The following is a 13723-nucleotide window of genomic DNA, read 5'->3' as shown; positions in this document are numbered from 1 at the left end:
TACTTGAGTGCTTCCTGAATTTGAGTGAGTGGTTCCTTTCCCATGTTAGGGAAGTTTTCGGCTATTATCTCTTGGAATATTTTTTCTGTCCCCTTCTCTCTCTCTTCTCCTTCTGGCACCCCTATAATACGGATGTTGCTGCGTTTAACATTTTCCCAGAGATCTCTGAGACTCTCTTCATTTGTTTTCAATCTTTTTTCTCTTTTCTGTTCCTCATCCGTAATTTCCACTAATCTGTCCTCCACCTCGCTTATTCGTTCTTCTGCCTCCTGTATTCTGCTGTTGGTTGCTTCTAGTGAATTTTTTACTTCAGTTATTGTATTTTACATCTCTTCTTGTTTAAGTTTTGTATCTTGTATCTCTTTGGTCAGTGTTTCCTGTAAGTTATCCATCTTTGCCTCCAGTTTATTCCCAATGTCTTGCATCATCTTCAGCATCAACAATCTAAAGTCTTTTTCCTGGAGGCTAAGAATCTCCTGATCACTTAGCTGATTTTCTGGGTTTTTTCCTTTCTCCCTCATCTGAGTTATAGTTCTCTGTCTTTTCATTTGTATAGGTTTGTGGTGTGGTGACCTTTTAAAGATAAAAGGGTTGTAGCCTCTCTTACTTCTGGTGTCTGCCCCCCTTGTGGCTGAAGTCAGTATGGGGCTTGGTGTAGGCTTCTTGATGGGAGGGGCTGATGCCTGCCCACCCGTTAGGTGGAGCTGATTCTAATCCCTCTGTTGGGTGGGGCTTAGTCTCTGGATGAGATTAGAGGCAGCTGTGTGCCTGAGGGGTCTTTAGGCAGCCTGTTTACTGAGGGGTGGGGTGTGATCCCACCTGGATTGTTGTTTGCCCTGGGGCTTCTCAGCACTGACTGACAGGTGGGGCCAGATTTTCCCAAAATGGCCACCTCCAGAGAAAGGCAGCTGCTGAATATTCCCGAGAGTTTTGCCTTCAATGTCCCTCCCTCACAACAAGCCACATTCACCCCTGTTTTCCCAGGATGTCCTCCAAGAAATTCGGTCAGGTTTGACCCAGATTCCCATGGAGATTTTGCTTTGCCCTGGGATCCATTACATGTGAAAGTCCATGTGTGCCTTTTAAGAAGGGGGTCTCTGTTTCCCCCAGTCCTGTGGAGCTCCTGCACACAAGCCCCACTGGCCTTCAACGCCAGATGCTCCAGGGGCTCTTTCTCCCAGTGCCAGATCCCCACACGTGAGGGTTTGATGTGGGGCTTAGAACTCTCACTCCTGTAGGTGAGTCTCTCTCTGTGAACTAGTTAGTTTCCAGTCTGTGGTGCTTCCCACCCAGGAGGTATGGGGTTGTTTATATCGTGAAATCACCTCTCCTACCTCTTGATGTGGCCTCCTCTTGTTCTTCTGGAGTAGGGTATATTTTTTAAGGTTTCTGGTCCATTTGGGTGGGGATTGCTCAGCTTTTAGTTGTGAATTTTGTTGTTTTTAGGAGAGAAATTGAGCTCCAGTCCTTCTATTCTGCCATCTTAATCCTCTCTCCGAGTCATGTGTTTTTAAGTGGGAAACTGAAGGAGAAATCAGGAGAAAAAAATTCACAAAATGATCAAGCCGTCTATGCTGGTATGATAGGGATGAGACAAGTGCTAGAAATGTGTCATAACTGGCATCTGGACATGACATTTAGGTCATGCCAATTAGGAATTAATGCTTACTAGACCATCAGGTTTGGGGATGATTTAGTGAAGACTTATATCTCCCTATTGATCAACAGGGTTAGGATGGCTTGCAGTAGATGGCTAGTGAGGGGTCCCCATTTCTCTATCAGGAGCACTATGCATGTCCCCTAAAGTTGCATATTTTGTTGGAAAATATACTTTCTCAAACTAAAAAGAGCCATTCTTCCCTAGAGTTTCTCATGTAGACTCCCAGAATTCAGACTCAAATATATTTGCTATAATACCTGCCAGGTTTGTGATACTCCCTTAAGAAATGAAGATTGTCCAGTGGAGTGAATCTCTGCTATACAAAGCAGAGCGCATAGGATCATTAGCTATATAAATACATTATTATTTTATTTTTTATAAATAATGTATTTATAAAATAAACACATTATTTTTTTTCTACTGTACAGCATGGTGACCCCATTACACATACATGTATACATTTATTTTCTGGCATTATAATGCTCCATCATAAGTGACTAGACATAGTTCCCAGTGCTACACAGCAGGATCTCATTGCTAATCCAGTCCAAAGGCAACAGTCTGCATCATTAGATCCTCTACTCCTCAGTATGGAAACCCTTTGAGCATACGGAGAGAAGAACAGTGAATTTAGTCATAATAAGGCAGGATGAAAACATCTTCTACTAGCAGATTTCAGTCAAGAAGACATCTGCATAGTCACACTAAGTTTAGACAACAATTTAAGGCTATAACAAGCTTATTTTAAATAGGAAAAGCTTTTACTGTTAGGAGATAAGAGTCATGCTGGTTAAGCATGTAGAGTATCTAGAATTAGAAAACCTGAGTGGAATTCCTTCCTCCAACTCTTCCCAGCTATGTGATGTTGAGCATGAGTAAGTTAACCTAAGTCCCAATTTTCTCATACATTAGATTTTTCCTCTGGATACTCCAGTGGCATCTTGCACTGTTTTCATTTTAGAATTGATCACGCTGTGTTATAATTGCCTAGTGACTTGTTTGTATTCCTCACTTTTTCACAGTGACATCCTGTCTATACCTAGAGATTATATGCACACTTTCACAAGTGTAGTTGCTGAGCCTTAGAGACTGCTAACCCCTAGAGGTAAAATTGCTGAGCCTTAGAGAATGCTTATCAGGAATTTCTGAATGACTCTCTAAAGTGGTTGAAGCAATTTACATTCCCACAAGAAGTGTGTGAGTTCCTACTTCCCAACATTGTCACCGCACTTGATGTTATCAGACATTGCTTTTTTTCAACGATGACTGCAAAACGAGTGATACTTTTACTATGCATTTGCCCGGATCACTAGCAAGGTTGAGTATTTTTCATATGCGTCTTGTCAGTTGGATGTCTTCTCTGAATTACCAAATTACATCCTTGGACCATTTTCCTATTGGACTGTTTGTCATGTTGATTTGTTGCCATTGTTTATATGCTCTGTACATAACTTTATTCTATAGTCGTAGAAACCTTTAGTCTCTGTGTGTACATCTTGTCTTTTCACTTTTTATAGTGTGTTATGAATCATTTATATCAGTTGGCATTTATTAAATCAGTATTCTGTTTATTTGGACATGGATTCACAAGCATTTGAAACAAATCATAACAGGTTTAAATGTACATAACAAGAAATTAATTAAAGTTTAGTAGCACTAGGAGAATTTTCATCTTTTCCTCCTTGAGTGTTGGGAGACTGAGAATAACTTCAAAGTAAAATGCAATTATCCTGAGAAATTTCCTTGACCTTCAAAATCTAGCTAGCAGGTGCTTATTTTTTAAAAAAATTAAAAAGACAACACTGAACGCTGGAAAGTATGTGGAATATAGGAACTCTCATTCATTGCTGTTGGGAATGCAAAATAGTACAACCAATTTGGAAGACAGTTTAGTGGTTTCTTACAAAACTAAGCATACTCTTAATGAATGATCCAGTAATCATGCTTTTTGGTATTTACCCAAATGAATTGAAAACTTATGTCCACACAAAAACATACACATAGGATGTTTGTATCAGCTTCATTCATAATTGTTGAAACTTAGAAACAACCAGGATGTCCTTCAATAAATGAATAGACAAATTGTGGTATATCCGTATAAGGAAAATTATTCAGTGATAAAAAGAAACAAGCCATCAAGCTGTTAAAAGTATGGAAGAACCTCGAGTAGTTCCCATTGTGGCACAGCGGAAACAAATCCTACTAGGAACCATGAGGTTGTGGGTTCGATCCCTGGCCTCGCTCAGGGGTTAAGGATCTGGCATTGCCATGAACTGTGGTGCAGGTCACAGATGTGGCTTGGAATCTGCATTGTTGTGGCTGTGGTATAGGCTGGCAGTTGTAGCTCCAGTTAGACCCCTAGCCTGTGAACTTCCATATGCTGTGTGTACGGCCCTGAGAAGAAAAAAAAAAAAAGTATGGAGGAAACTCAAGTGCATTTTTTCTTTTTTTGCCTTTTCTAGGGCTGCTCCCATGGCATATGGAGGTTCCCAGGCTAGGGGTCCAATCAGAGCTGTTGCTGCTGGCCTACGCCAGAGCAACAGCAACGCAGGATCCGAGCCACATCTGTGACCTGCACCACAGCTCATGGCAATGCCGGATCCTTAACCCACTGAGCAAGGCCAGGGATCGAACCCACAACCTCATGGTTCCAAGTCAGATTTGTTAACCACTGTGCCATGACGGGAACTCCTCAAGTGCATATTTTTAAAAGGTCAGTCCGTAAAGCTTATATATTGTATCATTCCAAACTATAGAGACAATAAAAAGAACAATGGTTATCTGGAGTTCACAGGGAGTGGAGGAAGAATGAATATGTGGAATACAGGGACTTTTAGGACTGTCAGCCTATTCTGTGTGATACTGTAATTATGGATAATGACAAAAACCTATAGAACTTTACAACGCAAAGGGTCAACCTGAATGTATGCAAATTTAAAAATCATTTATGAGTTTAGGAAATCCCCAAAAGAAGGCAGATTGTGACAAGAAATCTAACTGTATTACAAATGTATGAAACAACCTCTCTGAGTGGGAGAAGCACTGCTAACCTAAGTACCTTTGGAACTTAATGGAGTCCGTAAGACTAAAGGCAAAATGAACTGCACCTAAGCACTGTATTCTAAAACATAAGTTTTTCCCCCAGAAGGAATGGGTTAACAATTCTGAAAGTGCTGTACATGTGTCTGGAAATGAACAACTAAGTAAATAGATGGCAAAGGGTGGGGACCAGATTTCTCACTGTTGGTGTGAAAATTTATAGAACATCGAGGGGAATATTCTGAATGACCTATGTTATGTGGTAATGGAATTAGAGCTGGCAATATCAGCAATAACTTATTTTTAACTTAATATAGATACAAATGGTTGCATATAAAAACATTTATAGACATTGTGTGTACCATTATAAAGCCTGGTCCTGTAACAATCATCAGTATGCTAAATCTAGGGAGAGCTTTTCAAGAGAAACAAGATATATGCCCGGTCTTACAAGATTTCTCTACAGAATGCTTATCAGTTGCAAGGGGACAAATAGTAACTAGGTAGTACAAAAATCAAACAACACTTAGACCAAGTGATCCCAATCAACATCACTAGTGAGTATCAGATGGACATTGTGTTTCTCTGGATGCAATAATCTGAACTCATATATATTCACTTATGTAGTGTTTCAGCAAAGTATGCATAAGCTGAACATAATCATGAGAAAATATCTGACAACCCCCAAATAAGGAATGTTCCTTTTTTTTTTTTTTTGGTCCTTTTGCCTTTTCTAGGGCCGCTTCTGTGGCATATGGAGATTCCCAGGCTAGTGGTCGAATTGGAGCTGTAGCCACCGGCCTACACCACAGCCACAGCCACGCGGGATCCAAGCCACGTCTGCAAACTACACCACAGCCCATGACAATGCTGGATCCCCAACCCACTGAGCAAGGCCAAGGATTCAACCCACAGCCTCATGGTTCCCAGTCAGATTCGTTAACCACTGTGCCACGATGGGAACTCCAGGAATGTTCCATTTTTAAAAGTGAGGAGGGGGAAGATTCTTCTCCAAAACAAAAAATATCACAAAAAAGAAGGAAGAGCTAGGAAAATCTTCCAGGCTGAAGGAGGCTGGAGATAGGGCAACGAAATACAACACCTGATCCTAGGCCAGATCTTGTATGGGAGGGAAAGTATGGCTATAAAGATAAAGAACATTATTGTATTAATTTACAAAATTGGAATTCAGATGGTAGATTAGATATTGTATTGATGTTAAATTTATCAAAGTTGATAACTGTACTGTGATTATGTCAGATAATATTCTTGTTCTTGGGAAATATACACTGAAGTATTTAGAGGCAAAGAGCCATGATGTATGCAACTCAGATAGCTGAAAGCAAAAAAATCATATATGCCTTACTTTCTGGCACATAACAAGATATTCCACACTCATCTTGTGTATTTACGGCTGCAGCTCTGAAATTGGCCATTTTCCCAAAGATCCCTGGTTTCCTGTAATGGGAAATTGTTTTAGAGACAAAGATCAAGGTGTTAGGTCTGCTCATTGCAACTGGGGTGTTTTGGCTTCTAAATTCTTTCAGGGGTTAGTAATACAAAATATTAATATGCATATATACGGGCACATACCCACACATATGCATATATATATATGCACATATGTGTATACGTATTTTAGAAATCATGAGTACATGCTACACCTTTAATTCCAATACATCCCCATAGGGTTCTTTTTTCTTGCCTATCTAACTCCGTATTTGTAATGGCCCTTTTTCCTTGGTGAGAAACCTGGCTCCATTTAACATCAACATTTGAAGAATTAGAGCAGAAATCATTGAAATTGAAAACAGGAAATCAACAAAGAAAATCAATGAAACTAAAAGTTGGCCCTTTGAAAAGATCAATAAAATCAATAGGCCTAAAGTGAGGCTAAATAAGAAAAAAAGACAGAGGACACTTTTGAAGGAGAAGAACAAATTGCTAATATCAATAATGAAAGGAGGGTCTCACAACAGTCCCTCATGGACATTAAAAGGATAATAAAGAAATACTATGAATAAGTCTATGCCTCAAAGTTGATAATCTAGATGAAATGAACCAATTCCTTGGAGGACATAATTTGCAAGAATTCATGTAAGAAGGAATAGATTATCTGAATAGGTCTGTATCTAATAAAGAAATTGAATCAATAATTAATAACTTTTCAAAACAGTACCAGGTTTAGATGAGTTCACTGGTGAATTATATCAAATATTTAGGAAAGAAATTATACCAATTCTTTACAGTCTGTTTCAGAGGATAGAGGCAAAGGAACTAATTTGTAACTCATTGTATGAGACCAGCACTACCCTAGTACCAAAACCAGGCAAAAATATTACAAGAAAAGAAAATTAGGAGTTCCCATCATGGTTCAGCAGTTAATGAACCCGACTAGGATCCACGAGGATGCGGGATTGATCCCTGGCCTCGCTCAGTGGGTTAAGGATCCGGTGTTGCGGTGAGCTGTGGTTGCAGCTCATAGGTCGCAGACACGGCTCGGATCTGGTGTTGCTGTGTCTGTGGTGTAGGCCATCGGCTACAGCTCTGATTAGACCCCTAGCCTGGGAACCTCCATATACTGCGGGAGTGGCCCTAGAAAAGACAAAAAAAAAAAAAGGAAAATTATACACCAATATGTCTCATGTACATAGATGGAAAAATCCCCAACAAAATATTAGTCAATCAAATCCAATAACATATAAAAGGAATTATACACCCACAGCCAAGTGGGGTTTATCCCAGGTATGCAAAGCTGGTTCAAAATCAATTAATGTAAACCATAACTTAAACAGTCTAAAAAATTCATATAATCATATCAGTAGATGCGGGGGTGGGGGAAGCATCCGATAACATCTATTACTAATTCATGATAAAAACTCTTAGTAAACTAAGAATAAAGTGGAACTTCCTCAACTTGATTAAGAACATCTACAAAAGATCTACAGCTGTTATACTTAATAGTGAGAAACTTGGAGTTCCCATTTATGCCTCAGCAGGTTAAGAACCTGACTAGTATCCACAAGGGTGTGGGTTTGATCCCTGGCCTTGCTCAGTGGGTTAAGGATCCGGCCTTGCCGTGAGCTGTGGGGTAGGTCACAGACGCGGCTCGGATCTGGCGTGGTTGTGACTGTGGCATAGGCTGGCAGGGACACCTCCAACTCAACCCCTAACCTGGGAACTTCCATATACCACAGATGTGGCCCTAAAAATAAAATAAAATAAAAAATAAATAATAAAAATAAAACTCCAGATATTTTAAAAAATATAAAGAAACTTGAAGTTTTCCCACTAGGATCAAATAAAGGGCAAAGATGTCCCATCTCGCCGCTCCTTTTCAGCATTGTACTGGGAAGTCTAACTAATGCCATAAGAGAAGAGAAGGAAACAAAAGTTAAATAGATTGGAGGAGGGAGAAATAAAACTGTCTTTTTTTCACAGATGACGTGATCATACATGTAGAAAATTCCAAAGAATCATCCACCACCACATCAACAAATAACTGACAAAAAACCAAAACATGAAAAGATCCACAGATCTCCTGGACCTAGTAAGCAATTATAGAAAAGTTGCAGAATATGAGATTAATATACAAAAGTCAAATGCTTTCCTATATAACAGCAAAGAACAAGGTGAATTTGAAATTTAAAAACACAATACCATTTACCTTAGCATCCTCTAAAAAGAAATACTTAATCTTAAAATTCTAACAAAATATGTACAAGATGCATATGAGGTTACAAAACTCTGATGAACAAAATTAAAGAACAAAATAAATGGAGAGATAGTTCACGAGCATGGATTTCAAGACAATATTGTCAAGATGGCAATTCTTTCTAGCTTGATCTATAGATTCAAGGCAATGCCAATCAAAATCTCAACACATTATATTATGGATATTGAAAAACTGATTCTAAAGTTTATATTGAGAGACAGAAGACCCCAACCACCCAACAAAATATTGAAGGAGAAGAATAAAGTTGTTGGCCTGACACTACCTGACTTCCTGACTTAGGATAAAAGGTATAGTAATCTAGACAGTGTAGAAATGGTGAAAGAACAGACAAATAGATCCAATTTGACCCCTAACCTGGGAACTAGGGGTCGAATTGGGATCTATATAGAATAGAGAGCCCAGAAGTAGACTCACATAAATATAGTCAACTGATCTTTGGCAAAGGAACGAAGGAAATACAATAGAACAAAGATAGTCTTTGCAACAAAATATGCTGAAATAACTGGACATCAACATGCAAAAAAAAGATTTTATATTCTTCGTAAAAATTAACACAAATGGATCATAGACTTACATGCAAAATACAAAATGATAAGGCGTCCCCGTCATGGCCCAGCGGGAACAAATCTAAGAACCATGAGGTTGCAGGTTCGATCCCTGGCCTTGCTCAGTGGGTTAAGGATCTGGCATTGCCGTGAGCTGTGGTGTAGGTTGCAGACGTGGCTCCAAACTGGCGTTGCTGTGTCTGTGGTATAGGCCAGCAGCTACAGCTCTGATTCGACCCCTAGCCTGGGAACCTCCATATGCTGTGGGTGCAGCCCTAAAAAAGACAAAAGACAGAAAATTTGATAAAATTCCTGGAAGATAACATAGGAGAATACCTAGAGGACCTTGGGTATGGAAATAAAATTTTTGATATAACACCAAAGGCATGATCCACAAAAGAAATAAGCTAAACTGCATCAAAATTAAAAATTTCTCTTCTGCAAAAGGCAATATCAAGAAAATAAAAATATAGACCACAGACAGGGAGAAAATGTTTACACATGATACATCTAATAAAGGATGGCTATCCAAAATACACAAAGAACTCTTAAGATTCAACAATAAGATAACATACAACCCAATCAAAAATGGGACAAAGTCTGGAATGTTTGGCCAACAGGGATCTGCTGTATAGCTCAACGACCTCTACTCAATATTCTGTGATTATCTGTATAGGAGAAGAATCTGAAAATGAATATATGTGTGTGTATGTATAACTGAATCACTCTGTCGTATAGCAAAGATTATCACAAAATTGTAAATCAACTATACTTCAATAAAACTCTAAAAATTGAAAAATAAAATAGCCCAAAAATCTTAACAGACCCCTCACCAAAGAAGATATACGGATAACAAATAAGCATAGGAAAAGCTGCTCTACATCATATATCATCACGGAAATGCAAATTAAAATAACAGTGAGATTCCACCACACACTACATACCTTTTAGAATGGCCAAAATCCGGAACACTGATACCATCAAATGCTGACAAAGATGTGGAAGATACAACACCAAGAGTGCAATGTAACGTAAACTATGGATTGGAGTAATTATGATTTGTCCATATGGGTTCATCAGTCTTAATAAATGTACCACAATGATACGGGGTGTTGATAATGTAGAAGGTTATGCAGGGGTGGGGGTAGGGGTATTTGGGGAATCTCTGTACTTCTCACTCAGTTTTGCTGTGAAACAAACTGCTCTAAACATTGTATAAATAAGGCAATATAATGCATTTCTCATATGAGTTCAGTTGAACACATTTTAATATGCTTAAATGGCATTCTAACCTCTTTTTTATGAATGTCTTTTGAAGCAATTTTATAGAACTTTCTGGTCTTCTATTTCTTTATTTAAAAATTCTTCATGTATGTGGACTATGAGCCCTTTATCTGGGATATCAACTTTGTAACAGTTTCCTCCCAGATTGTCTTTGTAAAAATTTTATAACCTTTTGTTATTATGGAACAGTACATATGCATTGCAGTAAAATTACAAAATATCAAAAAACCAAAAATAAGAAAATTGAATTACACATTCTCACCATCTAGAGATTATCACAGTTAATGTAAGTAGATTCTTTTCTGTTGATTATCTCAAATTCTTTCTGTAAATCCTTCTGGGTCATGATATAATGATTTTGAATATATTGCTGGGTTCATTTCATTAATATTTTATTTATGATATATCTGTTGTCATTGGTAAAATTGCTCCATTGACATGGTTCTCTTTTTTCAGGTACAGGATCGAATTTATTATTGTATTTGAATTCACAGTACTGAGAAAATACTGATTCGTACAGCAAAATATTTATAAAATTTGGTGGTTAAAAAGGCTGTGTGCGGGGAGTTCCCATTGTGGCACAGCATAAATGAATCCAGCTAGGAACCATGAGGTTGCGGGTTCAATCCCTGGCCTCGCTCAGTGAGTTAAGGATCCAGCGTTGCCATGAGCTGTGGTGTAGGTAGCAGACATGGCTCAGATCTGCTGTGGCTGTGGCTGTGGTGTAGGCTGGCCCCTGTAGCTCCGATTGGACCCTTAGCCCGGGAACCTCTATATGCCACAGGTGCGGCCCTAAAAAGAAAAGAAAAGAAAAAAAAAAGCCGTGTGCAAGTTATTTCACATTGTCACCATCTGAGAGGTGAGGCAGGGTCTACATCCTCTCTCCTTAAACCTATGGTTAGTGACTCACTCTTATGCTCTTCAATTAAGCTGATAGGAAAAGAAGCTTTATTCTAAGGTCTTTCCAAAAATGAGCTAACCTGGCAGCAGAATTTAATACAAATCGGAGATCTCTAACACTTCTGGTATATGACACATGTAAGGGTATCCGTGACTTTTATTAAGTTTTTAAAATAAACGTTTACAGTTGAGTCAAATAAAATGTTATGAACTGGTGCACTTCCACCGTACCTGTATTAGCGCAGGTCGCCATAACAAACTGGAAGGCTTGAACAACAGAAACTTATCTTCTCACAGCTCTGGAGGCTGTAAGTCCAAGGTCAACGTGTCCTTGGGGTTGGGTTCTGGTAAGAACTCTCTGTTTAGTTGGTAGATGGCCCCATTCTCACTGTGTCCTCCTCTGGCCTTTCCTCTAGGAGGGAGGGCGCAGTGAGAGGGAGGGAAGAAGAGAGATGGGCGTGGGAGTGTCTTATTCTTACATGAAGAACAGTTCTATTGGAGTTCCCATCGTGGGTCAGTGGTTAATGAATCCGACTAGGAACCATGAGATTGCGGATTCGACCCCTGGCCTTGCTCAGTGGGTTAAGGATCCAGTGTTGCCGTGAGCTGTGGTGTAGGTCATAGACGTGGCTAGGATCTGGTGTTGCTGTGGCTCTAGTGTAGGACGGTGGCTATAGCTCCGATTCAAGCCCTAGCCTGGGAACCTCCACATGCCTCGGGAGGGGCCCAAGAAATGGCAAAAAAAAAAAAAAAAAAAAGAACAGTTCTATTGAATTAAGGCCCTACCCTTATTACCTCATTCAACCTTTACTACCTCTTTATAGGCTCTATTTCCACATACAGTTACACTGGGGATTAGGACTTTAACAAAGGGTTTTGGAGATGGGAGGAAACACAGTTTAGTTCATAATAACACCCTAGAGTTCCCTGAAACATGTTGGACAAAACTAATCTGATCCATTTAACCTGCTTTCTTTACCTATGAGCAAGTAGGCCCAGAAAAGTACTATGGCATTCCTGAGTTCATATGGCTGGACTGTAACTCATATCTCCCAACTGGTTAGAGTTCTTCCTGCTGCAATAAAAGAGGAATCAAAGAAATGCTTTTCTTCCCTTTGTTCTTACCCATTTTGGTCTAAAAGCTTCCTCTCATTTCCCCTAGGGCTCATTGCCTAGGGGCCATTTTTAACTGATCTGTTTGAAAACATTTATTTTTCCCAAGCAGCTGGCAGAGAACCAAAATCCAAGTCCTAGCTCAGTCTGGACTCAGCTGAACTCTGGCACTCTCTACTCCACAGCACACAGCTAACTTTGGCCAGTGACCATCTCCTGGGCCTCAGCCCCACTAGCAAAGCTGACTCTACTTTAACTGGCCAAATGGCTGGGCTGGGCCAGTGAAGCCACAAGACCCAACAATGCTAAGATTAACAGAGACTAGAATCTATAATTCTTGACAGGGGCTATTTCCCTTTCCTTGGTGGGACTCTCTACCTTCCCCTTTCATCATAGTTAATGATTACTAGAAATACTTTTTGAAAGCTATCTGTTCTGCCCTGAGTCAGAACCTCTTTCCAGTCTTGGGATGGTGAGGGTAGTAGTGGTTGGACATGTGCATTACACTGGCAAAGTCAGTTGCAAGAAGGCCCTGGTGTCTAAAGCGCTGACCTGACTTAGGGCATTCCAAGAAATCCTGCTCTTGTTCAGGGTTCTGCCCATGTAATTATTATTACTATCTTGTTGATTGAGATACAATTCACATACCACTGCCACAATTTTAAAACATTTACTTTTTACTCCACAGAAGAAATCTCATACCAATTAGCATTCTTCTCCCCACATTATTCTCCACACCCCAGCTCTAACCTCCCACTAACCTACTTTCTGTCTTTATAGATTTCCCTATTATGGACATAAGTGGAATCATAAAATGTGTGGTCTTTTATTTTTGGCTTCTTTCACTTAGCATATTATTTTCAAGGCTTATCTTTGCTATCACATGTATCAGAACCTCATTTCTTTTTAACAGCTGAAAAATATTCCACTGTATGGTTATAATATATTTTGTTGACTCATTCACTAGTGAATGGACAGTTGAGTTTTTGTGTGCACACATGGTTTTATTTCTCTTAGGTACGTATACCCAGGATTGTAATTGCTGGTTCATATGGCAATTCTATATTTAGCCTTCTGAGAAACTGCCTATTTTACACAGTGGCCACACCACTTTACATTCTGACCAGCAGTGTAAGAGTTCCAATTTCTCCAAGTTTTCACCAACACTTGTTATTGCCTTGTCATTATAACCATTCTGGTGAGTGCGAAGTGGCATCTCATTGTGATTTTGATTTGCATTTCCCTAGAAAGTAATTAGGGATGAACTTTTTCTATATTTATTGGCCATTTGTATATTTTCTTTGGAGAAACATCTATTCAAATCTTTTGCTCATTTTATTCATGTATTTATTTAGTCTTTTTAGGGCTGCACCTGCGGCATATGGAGGTTCCCAGACTAGGGGTGTAATCAGAGCTGTAGCTGCCGGCCTACGCCACAGCCACAGC

Source organism: Phacochoerus africanus, chromosome X (assembly GCF_016906955.1).
Source record: "Phacochoerus africanus isolate WHEZ1 chromosome X, ROS_Pafr_v1, whole genome shotgun sequence".
NCBI lineage: Eukaryota > Metazoa > Chordata > Mammalia > Artiodactyla > Suidae > Phacochoerus > Phacochoerus africanus.
This window is presented reverse-complemented; position numbering follows the sequence as displayed.